The 25424-nt window shown below is 40.2% G+C and overlaps 2 long non-coding RNA genes across 4 annotated transcripts in view; one reads left to right on the top strand and one right to left on the bottom strand.

Annotated features, from left to right (window-relative positions):
• LOC134477060 (uncharacterized) overlaps positions 1–25424 on the top strand; it is a 262057-nt gene that overhangs the window by 78822 nt on the left and 157811 nt on the right. The gene's annotated exons all lie outside the window — the stretch shown is intronic.
• On the bottom strand, positions 16357–21351 carry LOC134476775 (uncharacterized). The gene is made up of 2 exons (XR_010048570.1): positions 21104–21351; positions 16357–17668 (listed from the first exon to the last, which is right to left on the bottom strand). It is a non-coding gene; the product is annotated as an uncharacterized LOC134476775 (long non-coding RNA).

Here is a 25424-nt window from a genome sequence, read left to right as displayed (position 1 = left end):
AGAGTGGTTCCCCGCTCTGGTTTCCATTTTCAATCAATCAATGAGAGTATATGCCAGAAATATTCAGTTTTTGAACTTCATCAAAGAAGTAGGGATTTTGGATGAATGTCAAAGTGGAAAAAACACCAGGCAAAATCAGAATATTCTCTGCAGTGTAAGTGTCTGATTTATCGAGTTCTATCTTTTCCTTTTGGAAGGCTAAAACTTTGCAGCAATTCTCAGCTTTTCACATCCCCTTCCTCTTTTTTCTTTAATGCCTGTGATAAAATTTCTTCTTGCTCTGATATTTGAATATAGATTTCTGCCTTAGGAAAATCATAGCTCACAAAATTGTCTCAGACAGGCATGAGATTTGGTACTCTGCAATTTTCCAAATGCAAAAGTCAAGGGAGAAAAATCATTGAAATGCTTCCAACGGAGCCCAGTGCCTTCTTAGAAGAGTGTGGCTTTGTGTGTTTGCCAGATCTGTACCTGATGCTAAGTGTAAGAGGTAAACATCATTCCATAGCCAAACTGAGAAGTTTTCTGGGAGTGGAGGATGGGAGGATTTGGGGGAAGTGCTCGACAAAATGCTGACGGCATTTTCCAGGATGGAAAGTAAATAGGGGTTTTGTGTTGGTCTCTGAGTACAGAACTGGTAAAAGCTCCAAACAGAAAAACAAAAATCTTCCAGATGTATGTTCTAGCAAAAGACGTCGTGTTATCTACCTCTGTCCAAAAAAGAAAAACACAAAAATCCATTGAGGGTAAACAGCACCTTCTGTAATGCTTCCAATGCTTCACTGCACACCTTCACAGGTCGACTGACATTGTTTCCATTGTCAGGGGATGACTTAAGACCCACAGATAATCAGGTGAATTGTCTGTTTCTGAATGGAAGCCTTCCTGCTCATGAATGTTGCTCAAAAGCTAATCACAGTTGATGTATGGGGACCACATTCCTTCTAAATGCACCTTTCATTCTAAGGATGTTTGTGCCTTTGGTTGAAGAACAATGCCACGTCCCACCCCCGCTCTTAGGTTATTCCCTGTGACTGGAAGAAACCCTTAGATTCTTCAAATCTTCAGCTAGACTGAAGAAGACTTGTCGACTTCTTGTGCATGAATGAAATTTTGTCATATTTATTCAAGGACCTCATTGACATCTCTCAAAACAAATGCAGTTTGGACATCTAATTCTTATACTCACCATTGAGAAGGATTAAGGATATAGTTAAATGATGAACGTCCTCATTCATCTTTTCTCTCTTAGGATTATCATTGATCTGATGGGATTCCATTCTGTTTGGGAAGAAATCACTTGTATTCTGTGATTTCTTCAGCTTTTGTACCAATTCTACTAGTGGATGTCTTGCAAATGTCTCTGGGTCCTTTTAAATTCTCACTCCTCTACAGTAGTTTGGGAGGAGCCACACTTACGACCCGATGCTATAATTCTTGCTGCAAGCCATCACATTTTAAAAGCCTATGTTCCATTTCCTCCGTTAAACACCGGCTGCTGCAACGTCAGGGCCAAAATTCTTCATCATTTTCTGCTCTTACTGCTTCCACCTGTACCTCAGCAAAGAGAACAGGTCCCTGCTAATAACTTATATTTCTAAGACCCTTCCCTGTTAGAAAGTGCTTTCACAAGCATCCTCCTACCCAATTATATGAGTTGAACTAAAATCAACTGAAGTAACTGAGTCGGACACAATCTCAGTAGGGATTAGAAGCTCAGGCAGAGGACAAGTAGCATTAGATGGGGCTCAGGAAGCCCACAGATGTTGCAGAGTGGCAGACTGCTACCCACAGCTATTTTCTGAATATGCAGGTTTTACTGGGTGGTTTGATCCTGCTCCCCTAAGTGAATATACTCTCAGAACCACAAAAAGAACTCATATTAACTCTCTAGCTTCCATAAAGCTAGAGAGATGGGTTGTGGATAATGTGAGGTTCATTTTTATTTTCCTGATAAGAATAAAGCTAATCAGAACAGAACAATCCTATTGATACAGGACGTCAAAACCAGATAGTAGGAAATTAACAATGGATACCATAATATATCCCTTTATCTTTAAAATAGCTGCTCATACGTCAGACACAGTAAAATGAAACAGGACAAGACAGAATAAGACCAAATGTAACAAACTATGAAAACAATACAGAAATTCAAAGCAAGGTAATAGGAAATTAACAATGGTTGCCATCTTCCTTTTTTAGACATTTCTGCCTCTATCACTTTTATAGTATCTGTTGTACATTTTGGATCCCACTAACTCCTTCAGATTTTTATGCTAGGAGATAACATAATGTTCACCCATATAAGTCTGAACTATATGTCCCACCCATCACTATGATCTCAAGTAACATCCATCTACCTACAAGAGCCTCAAGATTATCTTTCTTTATAGCTGAGTAGCTTTCCATTGTGTGAAAATACTGTATCTTTCTTATCCATTCTGTGGTTGATGGGCAAATTACCCCCACATATTCTCTCCTTTAACTTTCAGCCTATGGATTTCCTTTTGAGTTAAATGTATTTGTTGTATATAGCATATCAATGGATCTTGTTTTTTGATCCACTCTGCCTGTGTTTCTTTTTATGAGTGAATTGAGGCCATCTACATTGGTGATTACAACTGGCACGCACTGACTTGTTTCTGCCATGCTTTTCTCTTGCTGTTGGCCTCCCACTTCCTCTCTTCATTCAGTTGTCTGCCCTGTTTGGTGATCCCCCTCTGCTGCTGTTTCTGGAACTGTGGTCATCTTTACCACTCTCTAGAATATCCTTCAGCCTTGTGTGCTTAGTTCGGTGGTCATGAATTCCTTTAGCTGTTCTTTATCATGAAAGTATCTTATTTCATCATCAGTTTTGAAAGATAGTTTTTCAGGGTACACCAATCTGGGTTGTAAGTAATTTTCTTTCAGGACTTAAAACACTTCAAACTCTTCTTGACTTGATGGTTTGTGTTGAGAAGTCTGTCGTGATTCTGATGGGTTTTCCTTTATAGGTGATCTGTTTCTTTTCTCTAACAGCCTTTAATATTGTGTTCTTGTGCTGAATTTCTGGGATCCTGATTATTATATGTCTGGGTGTAGATTTCTTTTGGTTATGGCAAGTTGTAGTTGTATATGTCTCACTTATGTGTATGTCAGGTCCTTTTCCCATGCTTGGAAAGTTTTCTGCTATTAATTCCATAAATCATCTTTTTATGTCATTTGTGTTGACCCTTGCTTTTTTGCTGACACCTATTTCTCTTAAATTATTTTTCTTTGCATTGTCTTGCAGTCATTGAATTGTTATTTCCTGGTTCCTCATTATTTTTAAGAGATCTTTATTTTTCATGATCACTAGCTACAATCCTGCCTTTGAAAAATCTATCTTCAGTTTCTTTCAAGTGATTTTGCTAGCTTTCAGTGGAGTTTTTACTTTCCTGGATATCTCTTTGTATCTGTTTCATGCATTGTAATTTTTATCTATGTTGTTCATTAAAGATTCCTGTCATTTTCCTATGATCCTCTTTTTAAAAAATCTTCTTTAGATTTACTTACCAATTTTTTCCATTATGTTTGTGATTCCTTCTTTTATCTGTGATATTACTTCTGATCTAATTATTTATACAGTCTCATGAAGTTGTTTCTTCAGTTTCTATCCTTTCATAGACTTCAGGTATTTGACTTTCATTTTCTTCTATGTCTATATCTCCCAGATTTGTTCTGTATGGGCTGGAGGTCTGAGATTGTCTTTTGCTCCTTTGTCTTGTCATTTTCCTGGGTTTCTTCCAACAAGCCAGATTTGAGGTCCTGGGCACTTCCCACATTGGCTGCCCTTCCACAGTGAAGGGGAATGAGCCAGGCACCTGGGTTTCTCTGAACCCAGGTTCTTGGGGTGGCAATGGGCTTTTCCAGACCTATGTGGCTACACTGAGGCTTCCCTGACGGCCAGGGGTGCATGACAGGGCTGCTTCTGCTCTCAGCCTGTGTGGCCACACCAAGACTGCCCCCGTGGCATCAGGTGCCCAGGAGCATGTTTGTCTGATTCTGTCCCTCACTGGCTGCCCGTGGAAGAAAGTATCTCTAGTGGTGGCCTGTGAGCACATGGTGCATATCCAGCTGTTTCTCCCTGCCTGTGCTGGTTACTGAAGGGAAGCAAGCATCCCTATTTTAGTACTATTAATAATGGCTGAATCAACCATGGTGCCTATCAATATATGAACGGAGAAAGAAAATACAGCTTATACACAATAAGGTATTATTCAGCTCTAAAGAAAAATTAAATTCTATTATTTGCAGCAAAACAGTTGGAATTAGTGGACATCATATAAAGTAACATAAACTTGACACAGAAAGGCATGCATTTTATGTTCTTATTTGAAAGCAAAGTCTATTGAATGTAGAAGAGCAATTAGTAGGGACTTGGAAAGGTGCTGGGGGGAAGGGAGAGCAGGGAGGTAGAAGATGGGAAAAGCGTTGTTCGATGTGATCAAAGCACTCAATATGCACATATGTTAATGTCACACTAAATCTCATTAATACAGACAATTATATATGTTACATTTTTTTTGAAAAAATAGGAAACCGAAAGATGCCACTGGGAATACCTCCCATCATGATCACTAGCATGAAGTTTGTTTTTCCTCTTGCTGCTGAGGAGCTGTGCAGGAATGGGATTCAGCTAAGCCACATGGAAGGAAAGAGACTTTCCTTCAGGGACACACAAGAGAGGCAGCAAAGCAGATATAGCACAGGTTGGTCTGAGGAGCTCTCGATGAGCTAAGGAATTGAGAAGTCCTTCACCAGGAGTGAAAGCAGGAAAAAACTGCAGAGATTGAAAAGACCTTCTTAAATCAAAAGAAGGAAAACCAGACTTCAATTCAGTCATGATAGTACACAGAGAACAAGATGACTCACTGGTGATTGTTTTTGTAGATCTTCAGAAATATACTTTGAAGTGTATTTTGAGACTCTGAATTTAAAGATACAGTTTCTACTATTTTAGTAGTCATACTTTAGTATTAAATATGGAACTAAGTGTTTTATATTTTTACAGAGAAAGGATAACCAAGTAGATCCTTTTTATTACTGCTCCTCTTCTTTCCTACAATTAAAGAGAATTTCACTGTTTGCTTGATTTAGCACATATAGTAGCAGTGTGCCACGTAGTGTTCCCAGGAGGAAACAGTCAACTTTATTACTGTTCTTGCCCAAAACAAACTTGATGAAATACTATAAATGTCTTACCTCCTTATATCCAATGCCATTTTTCCCACATAGACTATCTTACTATCTTACTATACATTTTAGTTATATAACATGAAAAAGCATGAATTATATCTGTTTAAATTTTTCCTAGACCTTGGAGACAGATAGGCATGATAAATACTTTTTGACAGTTTGAGATCAATAAAGGGGACAGTACAACACAACCATAGCTGTGTTTCTCAAGGTAGCTGGCTGTTTCCTTGAGCACGTATTTATTCTCTTCACATATATCCTACTTATCCCCCATTCTAACATTCCTGGAGTATTTAATGGCCAGGACTCTAGCATTAATGAATTAAAGTAGAAGCCAGTGAGAGTTCCTGAACAGGGTCTAGAAACCTCCAACAAGACTCCATTTCATTGCTGAATTGCAAGGGAGTCCTGGGATAGGTGGAGGTAGGTGGAGTAGGCATTTCATAATCGTTGAGTAGTAGCAACTGACAGTTGTTGCAACTAGTGTTCCATCCAGATGTCTGCCCTGCAAGTATCTTGAGTGTCAGGAGTGAGGGGAGGTAAAGTTAAGGGCCACACATTTAAATGTTCTCTGTGTGGGACATTTGCCACTGGGCTGTGCCCAGGGGTTGTCAATGATAAGGGTTCCACCTTAGGACTCTACCCCAGTCAGCAGAATGGAGCAGTTCTTCCTTTGCACAGTGATTTCACCTTATCATTCATTTCTATCCCTGCATCTGGTTTGTATCTCAACAACCCCCACCACAATGTATAATTTAAATGTAGTTGCATGTGGATGTGTATGAACGGCAATGTTTATTCTCAGACCTCCAAACAGTCACAAGCTCCAGTTTCTATCAAGATACCTGATAAATGTCAGTCATAGAATACTTATTGAACAAAGGAATTCGTGGTCACAAAGCAGTTACTTTGTTCACTAAAACCAACAAAAAGTTATTAACCATAAATTATATGAGAGACACATCTGATTACCCCAGAAACATACTGTTCCATGAAATGCTGGCTCTAAACTCATCCTGGGTCAACAGATATAGGTTACCTACTGGGTCCACCATAAATGGTATTCTTCATAGAAGAACCTGAGCACGACCTCAGAAAAGAGTACGTGAGTTGCCTGTCAATCATCAGATACATGACATTGTTAAACTGCTCACCACTTAAAAGATTAAACTGCTTAGAGTCCTTGAAGATAGCTAGCTTTATGAATTATTTAAGTCACTGGAGAAAATGACATTGTCTCAGCAAAGATCCCCTTTTGGACCACCCTAAGTTATGGGGATTTTTCCCTTCAGTTTATTTGACTCATTTCACCCCTCCTTGCAAATAAGACCTTGAAGTAGCCTTCAAGGGATATTTTCCCTTTCCTTTTATATTGTGGGTCCCAAAGGTCTCAAAGGAACACAAGGAAAGCAGTGAGCCTGAATGGGAAAGCTCTGTACGGGTGATTTTTGTGGACTCCTCTCTCAAGGTTCCTGAGTCTTGAAGAAAGGTGGAAGACTTGGATTCAGTAAAGGACTTTTTCTGGTGTCCTTGTTCCCTTCTGCTCCCTGCCAACCCGCTGCCAGTTCCTAGCTGCTCCCTCACAGCAGCTCTTCCAACTCCACCCTTCCTTTCTGTTGCCTTGGAGGGGAGGACATGAGTCAGCATTCAGACTTGAAAGTGTGAGCTGCCTCTGAGTCCTCAGAATGTAATCATTTCAGAAAATCTAGGACACACAACTACAGAGAAAGTCACCCTCCCTACCTCATTCTGCTCTGTGGCCAGACATTTACTCCCACTCTCTGAATGGAACTTCAGCTGAGCCTGAACTTTAAACAATAAAACACAACAACAAAAATCCAAACAGTATGAGGGAGGGGATGCAGAGGGCAGCAGTGACAACCTTTACTGAAGTGCAGTGGGCAGATTTTGCAGAGAACTCCAACAGTCTGAATATCTGGAGCTTGGCCACATTCAGCCTGGAGGAGAGAGACAAAGAGAAACAGAGAGAAAGGCATTCTGATCAGACCCTCAGACCCGATCTTAAAGGCCAGAATTAGTTTTTTCCTTTATTGTCTCAAAGAGGAAGTACATTGGAATCCCCTTGCGGTTTCTTGTTAAAACTTCCAGGCATACCTTTTGGAGGGTAACCAACTTCACTGACTTTTTGTCTAGTTGACATTCTATCCGTCTCTACCTCCAGGGCTTTACTTTGCACTGGAAAAACAAAAAACAAACAAAAAAAACCACTTCATTTAGTGTTACTTTCTAGCCTAGAGTGACAACTTACATTTTGGCTTTTGGGGAGGGAGCAGTCAGATTCACAGAAGGGGATGCTATAGATTTTAATATAGACCAGCCAATTCCAAGGAGAAAATCTACCCAGAACACTGAAGATCTCACCACGGTACGTCTGAGAGAAATATAAGACCTCAGCTGCTCTTGTATATAGCAGTCTGGCAAAAAGCAACTTAGGAAATTATGGTTTTTCAGCTCCACAAAGGGGAAGAATTGCTGAGCTCTTTTAACATTCTGCCTGCTCAGTTTCTGCTGTGTTAGGTTTCTATCTGGCTTGAGTTTGAAGATCTCTTTTTCTGTTTTGCAGTGATCAAAGCAGGGCTGGGTTAGAAAGGGACAGTGAGAGTGGAGTACTGAAACTCCAGTTGTTGGGTTCTTATTTCCAAGTTGTCCTATTGCCAAAACAGACAGGAAGTTCTCCCACTGTGCTTTTATTTAATAAGCTGGTATTGGAGCTAGCTTACTCGTGCTCTGAGCAAACAGAAAATCAGACCTTCTTCTGGCTTTGACAGTATCCTGGTGGTAACTTAGGGAAGAGCAATGGAAGTTCCTCCTTTCCGAGAAATTACAGACATGTACCTTTGTAATCCCATTGAAGGAAATGGAAAGATCACCTACTACATGGGAACAGTGAGGCTCAAAAGGCAAGGCTGTCCCTCGGGGGAGCAGTGAGCGGGGCAGAGCGCTCTGCTCATTTGTGAGTTCTAACTTCTCTCACCACACCATTTCCAGCTTTGTTTTCATTCTTAATGAAAACACCTAGCCAGGGTGTGATTAATCAGGGAAAGGAGAGTGATCTTTGCAGTGCTTATGAATATTTTGTAAGAAAAAGAACGTGGGAGAGGGAAGTGTCCACGTGTTAAGAAGGCAGAAGTATCTGAAGTGATAGAAACGTAACCCAGGGTTTTACTTTGCATCTACTTTCTTTAAACACCCCATCACTTTAGATACCTCATCACTCTCAGTTTAAATAAGTTGTCCTGGGGATCATTTTTCAGTAGGTTTTCTTGGGCATTATTTTGCGCCTACAAATTGCTTGTAACTACGGGCAATGCACAAGATGGGCAAGAGTGGGACTGTACCCTTCTGAATTCCACAGCCTTGTAAGGGAAACTTACAGGGTCACCCTGACTCTGACAAGGCAGCTATAATATTATGATAAGGCTAAAAGCAGCTTAGCCTACGCAGGTTGAAGACCACATTTGCTAAATAATCTGGGCTTTCTCTGTGTCTCTGGAGCTTAAGACAGAGCAGTCACTTGACAGTCCTCTTAGAGATAGACTTTTGGCTTCTCAGGAATGTCATTGAATGCAGGGCTATGCAAAGGACTAGGTGACAGGTAGCTTGTTTCTTTTCATTAACTTTTCTCCTGAAATTTTTTGGGACTTTTTGAGGAGTCGTACATGGTTAATTCAAGAGATGGCAGAAAATTACAAGGCATTTCTGGGGTATTCCCAGAAATCATCATTGAAACCCAGTGATGTTCAACATATTGGAGAGATACGCGATCTCAGGGAGGATTCTTTTGTAGATTTGATACTTCATCTATACCTACACTTTACTTGGCTTAGTGTCAAGAAGCATTAGGGTACCATATTTGAAATGATACTTGTGTGTGTCACATGTATGCTTGTTGCCCAAATTAATACACGTACAAGGCAAGTAGAGGTTTTCTTCAAAACGTACCTACTTCTTTTTGTTGTTGAAAGCAGTCACGTTTATGAGATCCCCTTGGCTAGTGAGAATCAACTGGGACTATTTGTCTGCTTTCCCCATTTCTCCCTCCTGCCCTCTTTCCTTGCTGTTATCTTTCATTTATTTTTAAAAAGTATCCAAAAATGAAACTGAGGGACTCTAATATTTAGTTTCTCTTTTAAGAAATGTGTGATTTTTACACTAAAGATTTGGTAAAACTTCCTTCGATGTAAATGCAAAGTCAGATGTATGAGAAGATCATTTTCATAACTGTAAATTCTTAAAATGGGAAGTCTCAATATTCACTGAGCCCTAAGAATGATTGTACTATTGTTCTTTCTATTGTGGTGTCTGCAGAGATTTTAAAAGGTACAAATCTATCAGAAGTAAAAAACCAACAAACAACATAGATACATCTGAATCTCCCAAACAGAATGTTGTGCAAAATAAGAAAGGCATAAAAGAACACATACATTAAAATTTTATTTCTATAAATCTTAAAAACCAGCAAAGTAGCACATGGTTTTAGAAATCATGGTTCTCTTGGTCAGAGGTAGTACTGAAAAGGCCCATGAGAGTGGTTTCTAAAAGGACCACATATTTTTTTTTTTCCTTATCTAGGTGTTGGCTGGATAGCAACGGGGTGCTAGAGCTCACTTTGTGAAAATTCACAACTCTAAAGTTATGATTTGGGCCAGGGTAATAGCTCAGCGGCACTGTGCCCACGCGGCATGCAAGAGGTCATGAGTTTGATTCCCGATACAAAAAAAAGTTATAATTTGTATTTTTCTATGTATTTGTTTTAATTTAATAAACAGCTTTCTTTTAACTCCTAAAATCAAAATTATGGTTATATCCTTTTATCAAAAAACATCTGTTTTTATTATTTTGAGCTTTATCTTCTATATTCAAATCTAAATTTGGCTTAGTGTCATGAAGCATTATGGGCACCGTATTTGATATGATGTTAAATATTTATACGATAAATGTATATTTAGGTTCATATGTGACATTATCCTTAATCCTGGAAATGCAAAGGCATTTTGGGGGCACCAGGTAAGGAGAGGGCCACCACAGGCAAGATCAGCTTGAGACAATGTGTGGTCACGCTGAACACGTAAATCTCCATCAGAGTGTTCTTGCTGTTTCTCAGAACGGGCTTAGCAGTTTGTTCTCTGGGTTTCTCAGTCTTCTCCAGGACTGAGGTGAAACCACCATACAATGGACCACTCCAGAATGATGGAATTGGTCATTTTTTAAAAATGCCCCTAATAAAGCCAGACTAGTCAAAGAATAAGTATTCACAATGAACATGAAATCTCTTCTACACAGGAGATAGACTGCAAACATGGGAGTTAAAAAGGAGGTGAAATGCCCAGCGAAGAGCATTCTTGTGAAGATGGGTAGCCTTGGACATTTGGTGGTGTGCTCCCCAGAGCTCCGATATCCTTAGAGGTTCAGACTGCTCATGGAAGGAAAATGTCTGATTTTAGTTTTTAGCCCAAATTCTAGGGAATGCAGTCTACCCAGCATGGCAAGAGGTCTGTGAACTTGTAAAAAGTGTGTGTGTGTTTGCGTGTGTGCGTGTGTGAGTTGTGTGCGTGTGTGAATGTGTGTGTGCATGTGACTGTGTGTCCCTCATCACTTTTCTTCCCCCCTTCTCGGAAGTGTCTTGCCCTCTTACATTTCTCACATTATATTTCCCTTTTTAACATTTTTTTTGCGAAGGTCCAGTTCTTCCAGGTCCCACACATGGCTCTTGATTCCTTCCTCATGCCTCATCTTACCCAGGTTCAGTCTTTGGTTTCCTGCTTGTCTTGCTGGGTGCCCAACATGAAGAGACTGTCCCTGTTCTCATGGCTGCAAAGCCAGGGAACTGATGACTCACAGATTTACAGCTCATGTGCTGTCCTTGCTCAAGGTTTATTCCCATATCTCTGACTGCTCACTGGTCGTTTTCACTTGAAAGCCTTCCCAGTGTCTCAAATTCAACAATCTCTCACTGAGCTCATCCTCTCCCCCACAAAACCAGTTCCCCTTCCCAGTTCCGTGTTTCTGCCCTGGAGTCCTTGTCTCACGGTCATTCCCACTCAAACTTTGAAGTCATTTCCAATCTGTCTGCTGCCTTTATCCTTGCTCAGCCTGCAGCCTGTCCCCAGATGTCTGATAAGGATCAAGTTGCTCTGAATTTTCCCCCCTCAGACCTTTTACCTTCTTGAGCTCCTTTTGATTTCCTAGTTTGAGTTCTCATCACCTCGGGGTTAGGTCGTTTATAGCCTCTTCCTGGCCAACCTGCCTAATTGTAGCCTCACCAGCTTTTGAGGACTCCACACTGTTCTTTGCTCTTTCTTGTTTTCATATTTTAAAGTGAACAGTGGCTCTTTGAGTACCAATATGTGCCTGATACCCTGTGTGATTCTAGTTGATGATAGATACGGTTAGCTTAGCAATCAAGGAAGTCCTTGCATACTTAGCTTTTTCCCATCATATTCCTCCCCTCCCCCAAGATGAGAAGACACACCCATATCCAAACAGCAGAAAGACGCAAAGTGAAAATCATTAAGTCTTGCCTGTGTGCTGGGACTGGTACAGGAATCAGCAGGAAGCCCAGTCCTTACTTTTATATGGGATGTGTGCTGGTTTTAGGATTCTGGCTATTTTAAGGCTCAATGGTAGAAAAATTTTATGAAAACAGAGGACTAAAAACTGATCTGGTGCAGGAGACAAAGTTTGCTATTGATCCTGTTTCTCTACTAAGCTAACATCTCTGAAGAAGGGGCCAGCTGATACTATTCCATAAACTTTACAGAGCTGAAGTAATTGCTGAACTCTTAGCAATTTTTAGCAAATTTCTGTTGATTCATTATTCGGCTGACTGTTTTTGTATCCTGCACTGATTCAGCCAATCACTGAAGTACGAGCTCAAGTGACTGTATGGTGAGTTTTTGAACTCTTAAATACAACAGTGATACTTCAGATTATAGCAAGCCAGCTACATCTATATGCACTTTAGAAAAAGGAACCAAAGGAGAATCCTTCGATTCAGTTGTACCAGATGTTTGAGAAGAAAATGTTGGAAGAAGATAAAATAACCAAGCAAATTAACTTAAGAGAGAAAAGACAGGCTAAAAAAAAAATCACTGAGTTTTAAAATATCTATTTTTATTTAAAAGGGGAGTTGGTGTATGGCTTTGTACTTTGTTCTTGAAATCACTTTTATTTTCCTAACCACACCAAGTTAATAAAATCCAGATGAATATTTGGCTGGATTAACCTTCTGGATAGCTTTTGTTAAGTGATGTCCATCCAGAAAAAGGCTATCCATGTTAATCACCACTACTGACCACTGTAACAGGGAAAAAAAACTGGAGAAGCTTTAATTCTGTTGCTCCTCAAAGACCACTACCCTCCGTGCACTTACCTACCTCACAGACAGCCACTGTTTTCAGACAGAAAAGGCCAGTCCTTGCTATTATTTTTACAAATTTTGCAAAAGACAGTAATGCAGCTATACATGAAAATGTAATACAGACTCAAGGGGTGGAGCAGTTCCTGTGAAAATCTGATCATGAGTGTTGACACGTTTTCCTGGGAGTCTTGGTACAAGACAACAATGCAAAATGAAATAGAGGCGTATGATTGCCATCCAATTTAAAACACAGCATGACGGCTTTCGGAGTTAACTCTTCTCAGTAGTTTGAGGCAACTGCTTCATCAGACTTTCAGGCAGCCAACAAGTTCATCCCTGGCTTGAACCTCATCTTAATTTATGTGGATAAAACATTGGACTCTATGAGGTCACGTCTGCCCAATATATTACAAGACAGAGAGGTCTCATGTAACATTTGATTGGGATTCAGCAGAACTGAAACAATTTGCTACCAAATAATGAGACAGTTACGGTTTGTTTGAAAGACTGGTGAGCAACCAGCATAGACATGGACTTATTTTTCTCTGAGTCTCATTAATAGTGATACATTTTATGTATAACTATTTGTTTGATTCAACAGCTGATAAATTATCTGTCTTTTAATCTCTGTCCTAAGTACTATTTTAACTAAAGTTCAAAAATAGAGCAAAACAATATCTCTTCATGTTTCAAAATGTTCCAAGAATATTTTTGCTATTGGGAATGTGGAAGGGGCTAGCTTATCTGAGGGTTTTCTTTGATGTTTTAAAGAGTGTGGGTTTTACTCTGGTGGGGGGACTCTATGAAAAATCTGAATGAAGAGAATGAAACAATTGAATTATTTAAGGAGACCACATGTACTACTCTGTAAGAATGAGAAGAGCCTCCATCTTTGTCCCTTGGTTCTGTTAGCTTCTTAACAGTCACAAATCTCATGGCAGCAGCCCTGTCATCAGAAGAATCTTGCAGGTGATTTGAGAAAAGCCTTCAACAAGGAGAGGCATCCAACTAGGCCAGTGTATTAAGAAGCTTGCTAAGACAAGAACAGGAGACTATTCAATGCATTTGGCAACTTGGAAGATGCCTGCAGTGGATTCTGGGAGCGGTTTCAGGATCAGTGGTTTTGGGGGGGCTGAAGGCAGATGAGAGTGAGCTGAAGAGAAAACAGAAGTGAGGAAACAGAAGCGTCACGTCTAGGACACTCTACAGAAGATCGGTGACAGCAGGGAGTGTGGGAGCAGAGCAGGGGTCACCTTCAGTTTTCAACAGTGAAGCCTGCCATAGGCTTCCACGGTGATCCGGAAGGTGGGGAGAGACTGGGGATGCAGAAAGAGAAGCTATTACAGGGGTGGAGCGCCTGCAGTGTAGGAGGAGGTGGGTCCAGATTTGCTTTTGATAGAAGGGATGTTTCTTTCATTGTAATAAGGTAGTAAGGGAAATACAGATGTTCATCTAGGCTGGTTTAGAGCTGTACTGTTAGAAGATTAGAGAATGGCTAGAATCCTTTGGTTGAAGCAACATAAGGTATCTGTGGTTAACATAAGCAAAAAGAGATGTGCTTGATGAATTCTGAGTAGTTTAACCCCCTCCCAAATTTTTCATACCAGGGATGATATTGCTGATGAGCTGTGGAGGGAGTTGACTGTCTTGGAGGTCTCTGGACAGAGAACCGGAAGAAGTTTTTAATTCAAATACAGAGTGCAGCTCACAGAGCAGGGATCCTAACAGGATCAAGAATTTCCTGTATCACTGCAGAGCCGATCAGTGTCAGATATCTGTTTCTCTCTTCTGCTTCCTCCCTCTGCTTCTCCCCTCCTATTGTTTAGTCTCACAAGCCTCCCAGGATCTGGGTTCTAGCCTCCTCCTGAGGAAGGGGAGCATGTGACTCCAGGCACTTGAAGTTGTTCACATACATGGTTTTTTCTCCCTTCACTGAACACCTTTGAGAAGGGATAATATTGCACTCCCATTTATACTGCTACATCTTCTTTCCAGAGGCCAGGGCAGGTTTTGCATATGGTAGGTGTTCAAGACTTGTTTGGTGTTGTGTCACTATCGGAGGTTTCTTGGAAAAATACTTTCCACCTTGATCCTCACGAGGCAAGGTGATGTATGGAGTAGGTGTACAGTCCAAGTTTTCAATTAGATTTTTGAGTCTTCTACTTACTAGCTCTGTGATTTGGGGTCACATTTTAGTTTCTCCATCTACAACATGAGCAACCCTTGTCCGAAAACACTGTTGTGAAGATCAAATGAGGCCAGGATGCCGATGAGCTTTACAGCCCGCATAACCCGAGAGCTTAATAATGATCGTGGAGTCAGAACAAAGGCGCTAGATGACCTTAATGATGACTGTTAACACCCACCTTTGGTCCCCCTGTCTTTTCATCTCTAGATGCTCTGCACATAGAACAGAACTTTGCAGAACCAGTTCTCAGTTAGCTTTTTAAAAAAAAAAAATTTAAATGAGTGCCAACATTATTAAAGTCATTTCTAAGTCATCCTGCTTAGATGCTTGTTACAATAGTAAGAATAAAGTTTCTAGAACATTTCATGTGGGTGAAGGTGGGCAGTACAGAAATGGGGAATTTCCTTTTCCTAGAGAAACCTCAGCGAGGGTGAGTAGTTCTAGAAGCTTCTGGCGTTTTGAGCCACTACAGCATGGACTGACCTGGAATGAACAGTGCTGATGAGAGCTGTTAGTTGTGGCTCTGTCACTGCAATGCTGATGCCCAAGTACTACACAGTCAGTTTGGGGTCAGGCACGATCCCCTGGGAGGCACACAGGGAAGCAAGCCACTCGGGTATTGGCTGCACGTGGGAGTGGCCCAGTGGAGCAGGGAGGTGATGATGCCTGAAACCGGTTGTGGCTGTGCTGGGCCTGTGCAGTGACCACTGGTGTGGGCTGTAAAGAGTCTTCTGGTATGCTTTTTCAGTTGTGTCAGTGGAGTAACTGATATTATGTGTTCACAGAGAAGGCTTTTCACTGAAACATCTTTTCTGACAAGTAGAACATAATTTAACTACTTTTTTTTCTGTTAGCTACCTCATTAAGGAATTAACTATTAGGAAGTAGATTTTAAAGACATTTAATATAATAAATCAGTTTTAAAATTTTAGCTCACTACAGTCTCTTTCTGTCCATATATCTCTGAAAGAAATGGTTGATCAGGAACACACAGAGCACTTCTCTTTTGTTCCACTTCAACTTACAGAAAAACTTATAAACTGGCAGACCAAGGAAACTTTATTTTAGCTTTCCTTCATCAAGCTACTCTAGAAAGTCACTGCAGTAGGACCCAAGACCTGTGACTATCTTAGCTTGTCAGGTTCTAGGCGCACGAAGGGAAAGTGGTCAGGGTCAGATTGGGAAAAGCCTGTTCTTAGGAACGTCAGAGAGACAGCGTTTGCTACACGCCAATGTGACTGTCTTTCATCAGCCAGCCTCCTGTTCAGCTGGAGGCTCTACTGCTAACCCACCACTTGGCTTTCATTGTCTTAGGGTGGTGTTTCAGGTGCTTCATGGATGTATTGTACTCCTGCTGCTGAGTCTGTCTCAACAGCAAAGCAAGGGCTCTGTGGGAGGATGTGGGACAATGCAAGCCTGGGTTGACAGAGTAACCTGGAACACTGGCAGTGAACACAAACAAGGACATTGCAGCTTGGAGAAAAAAAAAAAAACTTGGCAGAAGCAACATGGATCCAAGTGCCTTGGCTTGGAACAGGAACAAGGCATCCAATTATAGTGCACTCAGTATTGGGAGTAAAAAAAGTGCTTTTATTTTTGCTTTAATCCTGTAGAAATAAATGAGAGAATAAGAACCAGATTGAGAATAATTTTTTCATTTAAGATTTTTCTTTAGACAGTGTCAAGATGGGAAACTTCTTCTGGAGCTTGAAGAAGCTCTAATTTATAGAACAACTAATTAAACAAGCCAAATAACCTGTTTTGGTATGGAGAATTCAGTTCCTGCAGGACCCTAACCCCATGGAGGATGTGTTTTGTGTGCTGTCCAACCTCCTATCAGGGCACAAGGCTTTAATGACCTTGAAATCACTAGTTAGAGTTACTCTTTTACAAGGAAGGAGAGTATTTGCATCTAAGCCACAGAACAAAATAAAATACAAAACTTTGCTACCCACAGCTGGAGGCTTTATTATGTCACTTTTGACCTATATGATCTGTTTCTAAGTAGCTACATAAATGTCATAGGTAAATATATGTTTGTGTATAAATACATAAACATTATCATGCAAGTACCATTTTTGTATTGGGAATAATTACCAAAAGAGCACAATTATTTCAAATTCAAGGGGCTTAAGTTAAAACATTTAAAATTGACTTTTGATATTACATATAGATTTGTGAAATGTATATTACATATACAATTGTGAAAAAAATTTTTCTTTATTGTTATGGCTGTCTAGTATAGCCCCTACCTTATGATCTTTTCTTGGGGTTTACAATTAAATGAGTAACGATCTTGGAAGGTTAAGTAGATAATATGATTGTGAAAACCTATTAAATCCAATTATTTTTTTCCATGACCATGAAACACAATCTCTAAAAGCTGAGATTGTGCAATTCCTGGGAAGGCACATGGCTCAGCTCAGTGTTGCATCTAATGAAAACAAAACCAAAAATAAAACACAAGTGATCCATGAGGCTGGCTCTTTGAGCCTCATTGCCTGTAATTGTAAACATCTGAACTTCAGGGTTTTCAGGAAAAGTTCTGCCCTGCATTATGTTTGGAAAGTCAAGGGTAACCCAGTCTAATCATTGTTTTTGACTGACGACTCTTCATACTTGTTATGATTATTACAACTCAGGTAAGACAGGTATTTCTTTTTATGTGTATAAAACTTCTGGCCTGGAAGCACCAAAATCTGTTGAAGTTTAGCTCTTCTGCAGCTCTCCTTGAGCATCCAAGACCCTTGGGTAGATATTTCACCATGGGATTTCAGGTCTCTGTCGTGGACTTCCTTATTACTCAGAGGTGAGATGCTGACCCATGTTGGCAGTTACCACTTGGGCATGGATGTTGTTCTCAGTAGCAGGGGTACCTGAGACTAAGAAAAGGGTGAGTTATGCCACTATCACCTGCCTACCTTCCAAATATGAGGCAGTTCAGTTGCCCAATCAATTGTATTATCACAAGGTTTAATTACCTTTGTAGGGTGGAGCTCCCTCTTATGAGTTTCCTTTAGATTGTTAACACTGAACTATCTTGTCTTCTTAATAACAACAATAATAAAAATAATGCTTCTTTCACTAAAGGCATTGACTGTTTTTTTTTTTTTTTAACCAGGATTTGCACTTATGCACTTATACTTGCCAGGGAGGCACTGTGCCACTGAGCCATATCCCTGGCCCAGCACTAACTTTTAGATTTAAGCTTATAACGTGAGTTTAGGCCATTACTGTGTTTAAAGATCCAGCTTCCTCCAATCGCGAGAACAATGATTTGCAATAAAAAAATATTATCCCTTTCATTTGTAGAACACATTAAGTTTTATGAAGCACTTTCATACCATCTCCTGTCTCCCTCAGGCAAATCTGTGAGCTAGACACAGAAGGCATTTTTCTTTCTTCCATGCCACTTTTAAGAGGGTGAGGCTGTGAGGCCCTGTGTGTTGAGAATCAAATGTTACCTAAATTGTAAGTGGACTTGGAACCTATTTTGATAAAGCTCTTTCTCTGTATGTACCACTTCCCTTTCTCTCTGTGTGTGTTTTCCTCTTTGTACTTAAACATTATACTCACGAAAAAACTGAGGTGAAAAATACTAAGTGACTTATTAAGGTTATAACTTTGTTCAGCAGGAGATAAAACTCACCATTTAAAAGCTTTTCCATGTAAATCATGAAAGTCATCTTTCCTCTAGTGAAGAATGTCATTTTAAATTTCAACCTCCAAATGTCATAGTCTAGCCAATGGGAATTTGGTAGGCAAGTTAGATTACGATTTTTGCAATATTTTAACTGGAGATGACAAATTCACTCCACAAATCGTTATTTTCTGAAGATCTCCTTTTGTGAGTGCATTCTGTTGCTGAAGCCCCTTTGAGTGCAGTGTGGAGCGGAGAGCAGGGTGACTGTCAGGAAGTTATATGCTTCACAGCAATGATGAAAGCCCTGGTTTGGCTGAGAGCATTTATAGTAAATGGAGCCTGCTGCCTGTGGCTCAGGGGCCAGGGCTTTGTGCTGGCTTGCTTGCTCTTTAGACTTCTGTTTGTTTGAGCTGTTGATCATAAACACCAAGTCAGAGACTATTTCCTGACTGAGAAGTCCTTTGACATTCTAGCCATGACTCATGGAATCACTTCATGCCCACGGAATAGCCACTGTCACCTTTGGGGTTTGCACGTAAGGCACATAAAACATGAGGAATTAAGTCTCCTCTGTATCAGTTTGCATACAGGACAAAGATACTCTTTCCTGGCCCCTAAACAGACCTCGGTAGCTTTGGGAGCCGAGGGACCCCACATTCCTCAGCACCTTCCCTGGCTCACTACTCCTAGCTGATTCTACACCACCCACTTGAACAGTGTTTCCCGCCGTGTCTTCTTCTCTAGTGGATACATTGGTAATCTTTTTGCTGTATTATTGTTTTCTTCAGGGTGGGATTACCGATTGGCATTTCTTTTGCATCAGAATACAGAGCATGTGTGTGTACATTTACACTTACAGACAATTAGGCATGGTAGTGAGAGAAGATGAATTTTTTCTGATTCCCTCCTGTCATCTGTCTCTCGTCCTCCTCCCCTCCCTTCCAAGCTCCTGCCTTCCTTTTCACCAGTATCTACTGCAGTAAAATACGGTTACTGTGCTTGGTTCAAGGAGAATGTAATGAAGAAGGAACATACATTATATTAAGAGTTATATTTTACCAAAAATTAAGTGCAGAGAAAAAGTCTTGTTGGGGAAAAGAAGTTGAAGACATTTGTGTCCTAATTAGAGATACATACTAGCTGGAGAAATGCTGATTCTCTTCTAAATAGAGATAGGGTGGGGGAAGAGAATGTGTTGGAAGGATGCTAAAGTTGGAAGCACATTCAGGCTTTTAGGAGCTACCAGCAAGTTACTTAACATCCTTGAGCCTAAGGTGCTTTATCTGTAAAACAAAGGTTATTGTAAGGAGTACATTAATTATATGAAAATGTTTCTTAATGTTAAAGCAAATACTTTACTTTGGTTAAACAAATGCTTTTTAATATTGTGTTTGACCTGTGAGAAAATGTTCTTAATCTTCTATTGTATGAACAGGAAGAATTTTCTAGGGCATGGCACAGTATTTTTTCCCCCTCTGCAAAACTTACCTTTGAGCATGTGATAACAAGTAAGAGGCTTGTTCCTTGTGGGTAGAAGTAATAACTGCTGTGTGTCTTTAGCCATGCTGCACCCCTGAGAGTACATTTATTTACTACTCTGAAATGGTGATTTTGCTAAGTGATACAGATGGTGCCTGAATGAGCTAAAAATATTTCCATTATAAGTTACACTAAAAATTGTAGAATGCAATCCTAAAATGGTTTTAAAAAGCGGGAAAAAACCCCTGGAAAACAAAAAAAACATCCTGGAATGCCACAATTTAAGGTCAAAACATGCATATTTGAAATGATAGCGCCTACCTACACCAACTCCCTGTCCTTAAGAAGTAACTAACCCAACCCAAATCAATTCTTCCCAGATCTGGAGTCAAGTTAGGGGCCCCCATGGCCTAGGAGCAAGGGTATAATGTCCTGGGCATGATGCTTCCAGCTGACTCATGTTCAAGTGGAGCTGGCAAAGGCCAGTGCTTGCCCCATGTTTTCCATTGGTTAACTGGGGTGATGGGTACTGACTTAATAATCTTTGCTTCTCTGGAGTAACAGTGAAAGATCTATAAAGCTCTCCTAGTGAAACACAGTGCTAACACAGCAGTTCACCACTGCTAAACCAGTTCCTGTAGGAGACCGGCACCACACAACACATGTGGCTTTCACTGGGAGCCACTCTCGGTGCCCTGTGTTGTAAGCTTGCTTCCTATTACATAAGAAGAGTGGCTCCTTCCCCAGTCATGGCAGAACTGCCAGACAGATCTCACGGACTGATGTATGAACTTTAGACCTTGCTTTCTCCATGGTTGTGGACAGACTGGCTCTCTTTAAGGAAAGTCTTTTATGGCTTACTTCCAAACTAGTGGAATTCCTGTTTGCATTTCATAGGCTCACTGGTTTCAAAGGTGGTTTCTCTAAGGTAATTAAATCAAATCCAAATGAGTCATTTTTTGGTTTTCAGAAGTTGTACAAAACAGAGCAAAGCTTTCCAGAGTCCTCTTGACTAGCAAGGGCACATTTGTCACACTCAGCCAGTTTCCTGGTTGAAATGGAAACAATTATTGGGTGTTGGTATTATAATCAGTGATAGAGTAATATATTGGTCACTGACAGTATCTCTTGACCTCTGTTTCTGAGAACTGCAGGGCCTGACAATTATGCAGCATACAGCAAAGTCCATACTTACGTGGAGGATGTAAGGCAAGAGGACCACACATTTCTCCAAAGCCTTTGTCTTGGATAGTAAACAGTGCAGGTGGTGTTGGTGTTGTTGCATTTAGAAGACTCTCTGGATAGGTCTCTTTTTCTCTGAAAAATGAGGAGACAGAACAACATGATCTCCAAATCTCTCCTAGAGTAAATGCTGATTCTCTCAATGAGAGAAAATCTTTTTGATTAACTGGACATAATGAACTCTTTTCTTCTGTCTTTACCCATAACTTGCCAAATGCCCTCTTACTTCCTCCTCTGGGCATAGCACTGTGTGTTGATTTCCTGCCCACTCATCTGTGTTCTCTCTTTACCCAAAGACTCCAGACTGTCAGAGTGTGGGGGAGGAGCTCTGAAGCATTCTGTGGAGCAGCAGCCTGGTGTCTGCTGCAGTTAAAATTTACAAAAACTTTAGTACAGTGTCACCTGGATTTGTCAGTAATCAAGAGGAGCCATAAAGACCTGATTTCCAAAAATTTCTCCTCCTCTTAGCCGTGGGTCACCTTTTCTTCCAAGGTAACCTGAAATAGTCACCATAAGCAGGTTTTATAACAGAAAAGTAGTCCATCAACAGATTGTTTCTGTTGTCTGAATATGGCTTGTGTATGTTTTTCATTTTATCAACTTAGAGTTGAAAACACTTTTTAAAACTCAGAAAATAGCTTTGATTTACTTGCCAAAAGTTATAAAGTAAAGATTTTTAAATAGAATCATCCTGGATTTCTAGTTTTCCTCGTGTTTCTGTAAGGTCAGAAATCACTGTGCCCATGTAACAGTTCAGGCGCTCCCTAGCATGACAGGCCACAGAGGCCATGTCAGCTGACTGCCTTGGATTCAGTCGATCAGTCAAGTTGAATGGCGCTTGTACAAAGTACAGGAAACCTGACTTCAGAAGGAGCAATTTACAGATAATGAGAGACTTGTTGGGAGGGAAAGGGAGCCTGCAGTGGGCCCGAATGTACAGAGGCCATGCTAATGTTCTCTGTGTGGTTCCAGTTTTAGTCTCTGTGCTGCCAAAGGGAGGCCAGGCAGGCAGGGATGAATCTGGAGGGCAGTCCTAGCTCAGGCCCGGGGCGTTCCGAGGTTCTAGGTCAGGGCAGCGGCAGGTAGGCACCTGGAACGGAGCCCAGCGGCACCAAAGGGTGGTGCCCTAGGGTGGAGGATCTGCTTTCCTTCTGCCTTGCCTTGGGTCAGCCTCATGGTTGCATCAAAGTCCAGGTCTCGGCATGATCTCTCAATGCCAGCAGGGAAATCTAGAGAGCAGATTCATCAGTAAGGTAATATTTAACCTCCTAGTCCCACCTTTAATCATTTTGTCAAAATTATCCTTAGTCTTCTCAGCTACTCGAACCATGAATGAAGGAGGATGACCCACCACACTTGGGGTGTTCATGGTCCTTCTATTTCACAACAGGGATTCGGCTTTGCCAATATTTTCGTGTCCTAATAACAGCAATCAACGCTTGGTCATACGGTAATAAATAGTTGCCCATCTGGGACACGGCCCTGTAAAACAGAACAGGAAACTCCACATCATATGGAAAGTTGTACTTTTAGTTTCATAATTCAACTTTTGCCTAACAAAGATAACTCTTATTGAAACTGAGCTCTCATAAGACATATATTTAAATAATTTATGAAAATAATACCTTCTTACAAAATATTTTCCTGTATGTCATCTTTTGGGGTATCGCTGTGATCCCCTGAGGCAGGTGGACATAATATTATTACAATCTTATAAAAAAGGAAACTGGGGTACAGAAAAACTGTGTGACTTTGCCTGTGCCTTACAATTAGGTAAACACTCATAACAGGCTCCTGAGGTTTCTGTCTATCAACCCATGGCTCTTTCTGCTGTCTGTCTGCTGCCCCCATGACGTGTGTGTGTGTGTGTGTGTGTGTGTGTGTGTGTACACGACAATACAAATGGACTCCATCACAGAGCCTCAGTCTAAGAAAAAACTTGGTTTAGGAAGTGGCAAATGTGTGCTTATAGGATTCATTTGTAAAATTCCTTTACATTGACAAAAGAGAATCCCAATAGATTAATATTATCAGCTTATTTTTCTTTACGGGCTTGTGACCTGTTACAAAAGTGTTTTGATGAACTGGTTATAAGAAAATGGCTACAATGGATGACCCTGTGCAGGAAATGCTTTCCCTAATTACTAAATTTATCATTGCAGTTCTCCATATCTAAACTGTGCATAAGAAAACTCACAGCTTCACGGTCCTGTTATTCAGCTACTGAGAGCCCATGCTTCTGCATTCCCTGGAGGCTTCCTATTTCACTTAAAGTACCCCCTTTCTACCCTTTAATAGCTGTTGTTATTGTTACATCACCAAAACAAACACAAAAGAAACAAAACACACTGGACAGGTTGGTGGCTTGGAATTGACACCTGCAAGACAGGGGTGATGTGTCCATGCTTTGTTTTCTTTCCTAGTACTGAAGTCAGAGCTCTGCCTCTCACTCCTGAGTCCACTCTAGCAAGGTGAGGTGCTGGCTTTCTTTCCTTTCTGGTAGGTATGTGCGTAAGTGTGCATGAGTGTGCATATGTGTGTATGCTTGCAAAAGGGAGAGGCCAATTAGAAATATATCACTGATATCTTACAGACTTGGTTATATGATTATAATATTTTGACTTTTCAAGATGTCTGAAGATGTTTTCAGAATCTCATGTGAGGATGGAAACTATGGTGTATCTCTTAGGAAAATATTATTCTTGTTTATAGAGAAAAAGTACTCAGAAAAAATTACTCAGGGAAGTGCTTAGTGTTTATTTCAAATACTTATTTTGTGAAGACAGATTAAAAAAACAGATGTTATTTTTATTAGATCCAGTAACATAATTTGTTTTAAAAAGCCATAAACATCTTGACATTTGAGTTTACATTATTTTTAAGAATGTATTATGTGTTTGATAGCCAAACATTACGTCTTTTAATACAAGACCAAGATGAGCTTTACTTATGTAGGAAGTAATCTTTATTTAAGGTGCTAGTTTTACATTTAATGCTGAGTTTTCTTATTAGGAAGCAAGCTACAGAATATTAATCATTCTTTCTTCCTCATCTTCAGGACCAGCTGACTTAATGTGAGAATTTCTTCAAATAAAGTCTACAAAGAAAACTTCATCAAAATATTTAAACTCCTTTATTTGCACCTTTACGCCTCCTCATATAAATCTTATTAATGCTAATTTTCCTGTTGCTTTCTTCTTGTTTGTTTGAATGCACTTTGAGAAGTCCTAATTTTGTGCCCTGATCATGTTATTGCTACTTCTAGCCTCCTGGTGGGAGCAGTCCTGTCCCATGCCTTTAAGATCTACCTCAAATGTTACCTTTTTAGATTAAGTTTCTTCAGGGTAAGTGTTTCCTTTGAACTATCCAGTTCATGTCAAAATCCTATTTTGAAATTCTGTATTAATTCATTTATCAGTTTTTAGGACACAAGTTAAAGTAGGCATAGGTCTTTCAAGAAACCTATAACTAAGTAGAGGTGATAGCCTATATTTCAGAAACTATATTGCAAACAAGAACATACCATGAGGGAGAGGGGATAAGGAAGTCATATGAATGAGAGATGACATGTAATACAAAGCCCTTACAATAGTACTTGGTACCTGCCAGCCAGGTACTGTTAGTCTCTCTTTGGGTGACTGAGAAAAGGGATTGCAGATCTGGAAAGTTCTGATGGAAGAAGTTACCATTAGTCTTGGTCAAATAGGTAAAACCTGGTTAAGTAAAAAACAGCTAAGAAGAATATACCATGCCAAGGAGCTTAGTCTATGCCAGCAAGCCACAAACCTGGAAAGTACATTACAAAAAGCACCCCCCTTCAGTTAGTGTGGTATTATTATGGAAACCGTTTCCTTGTTGGAGCATCAGAGTCTCTGGGTCCCCTGGAGTTCTCTGGCTTAGACTTTGAGAGTTGCCACTGTATGGTATGTGTGGCTATGTATCTCTCTGAATGCATGTTCTATTCCCTCTCACTCTTATTAAACTGGAAACTTTCTGAGAGTAGAAATTATCATAGGTATTCAGTAAAAATGAATAGCTGATATTGATGGTGACATTGATCAGCTGCTGCTGAAATGCTATGTTCTATTTGTGTGTATGTGTGTGTGTGTGTGTGTGTGTGTGTGTGTGTATGTTTGTATTTCTATTTCTCTATGTGTATTTTAGGGAGTAAAAATTAAAGTACTATAAATATTGTTAAATGATAGAGTTGACTATTAATGATTTGTCTAAAGGTAATAAGACGGTAATGGTAGTAATAAAATTATTCTTTCTAC

This window comes from Cavia porcellus, unplaced genomic scaffold (assembly GCF_034190915.1).
Source record: "Cavia porcellus strain 051 isolate PalLab524CR breed Dunkin Hartley unplaced genomic scaffold, mCavPor4.1 scaffold_7, whole genome shotgun sequence".
In the NCBI taxonomy this organism is placed as follows: domain Eukaryota; kingdom Metazoa; phylum Chordata; class Mammalia; order Rodentia; family Caviidae; genus Cavia; species Cavia porcellus.
This window is presented reverse-complemented; position numbering and strand designations above follow the sequence as displayed.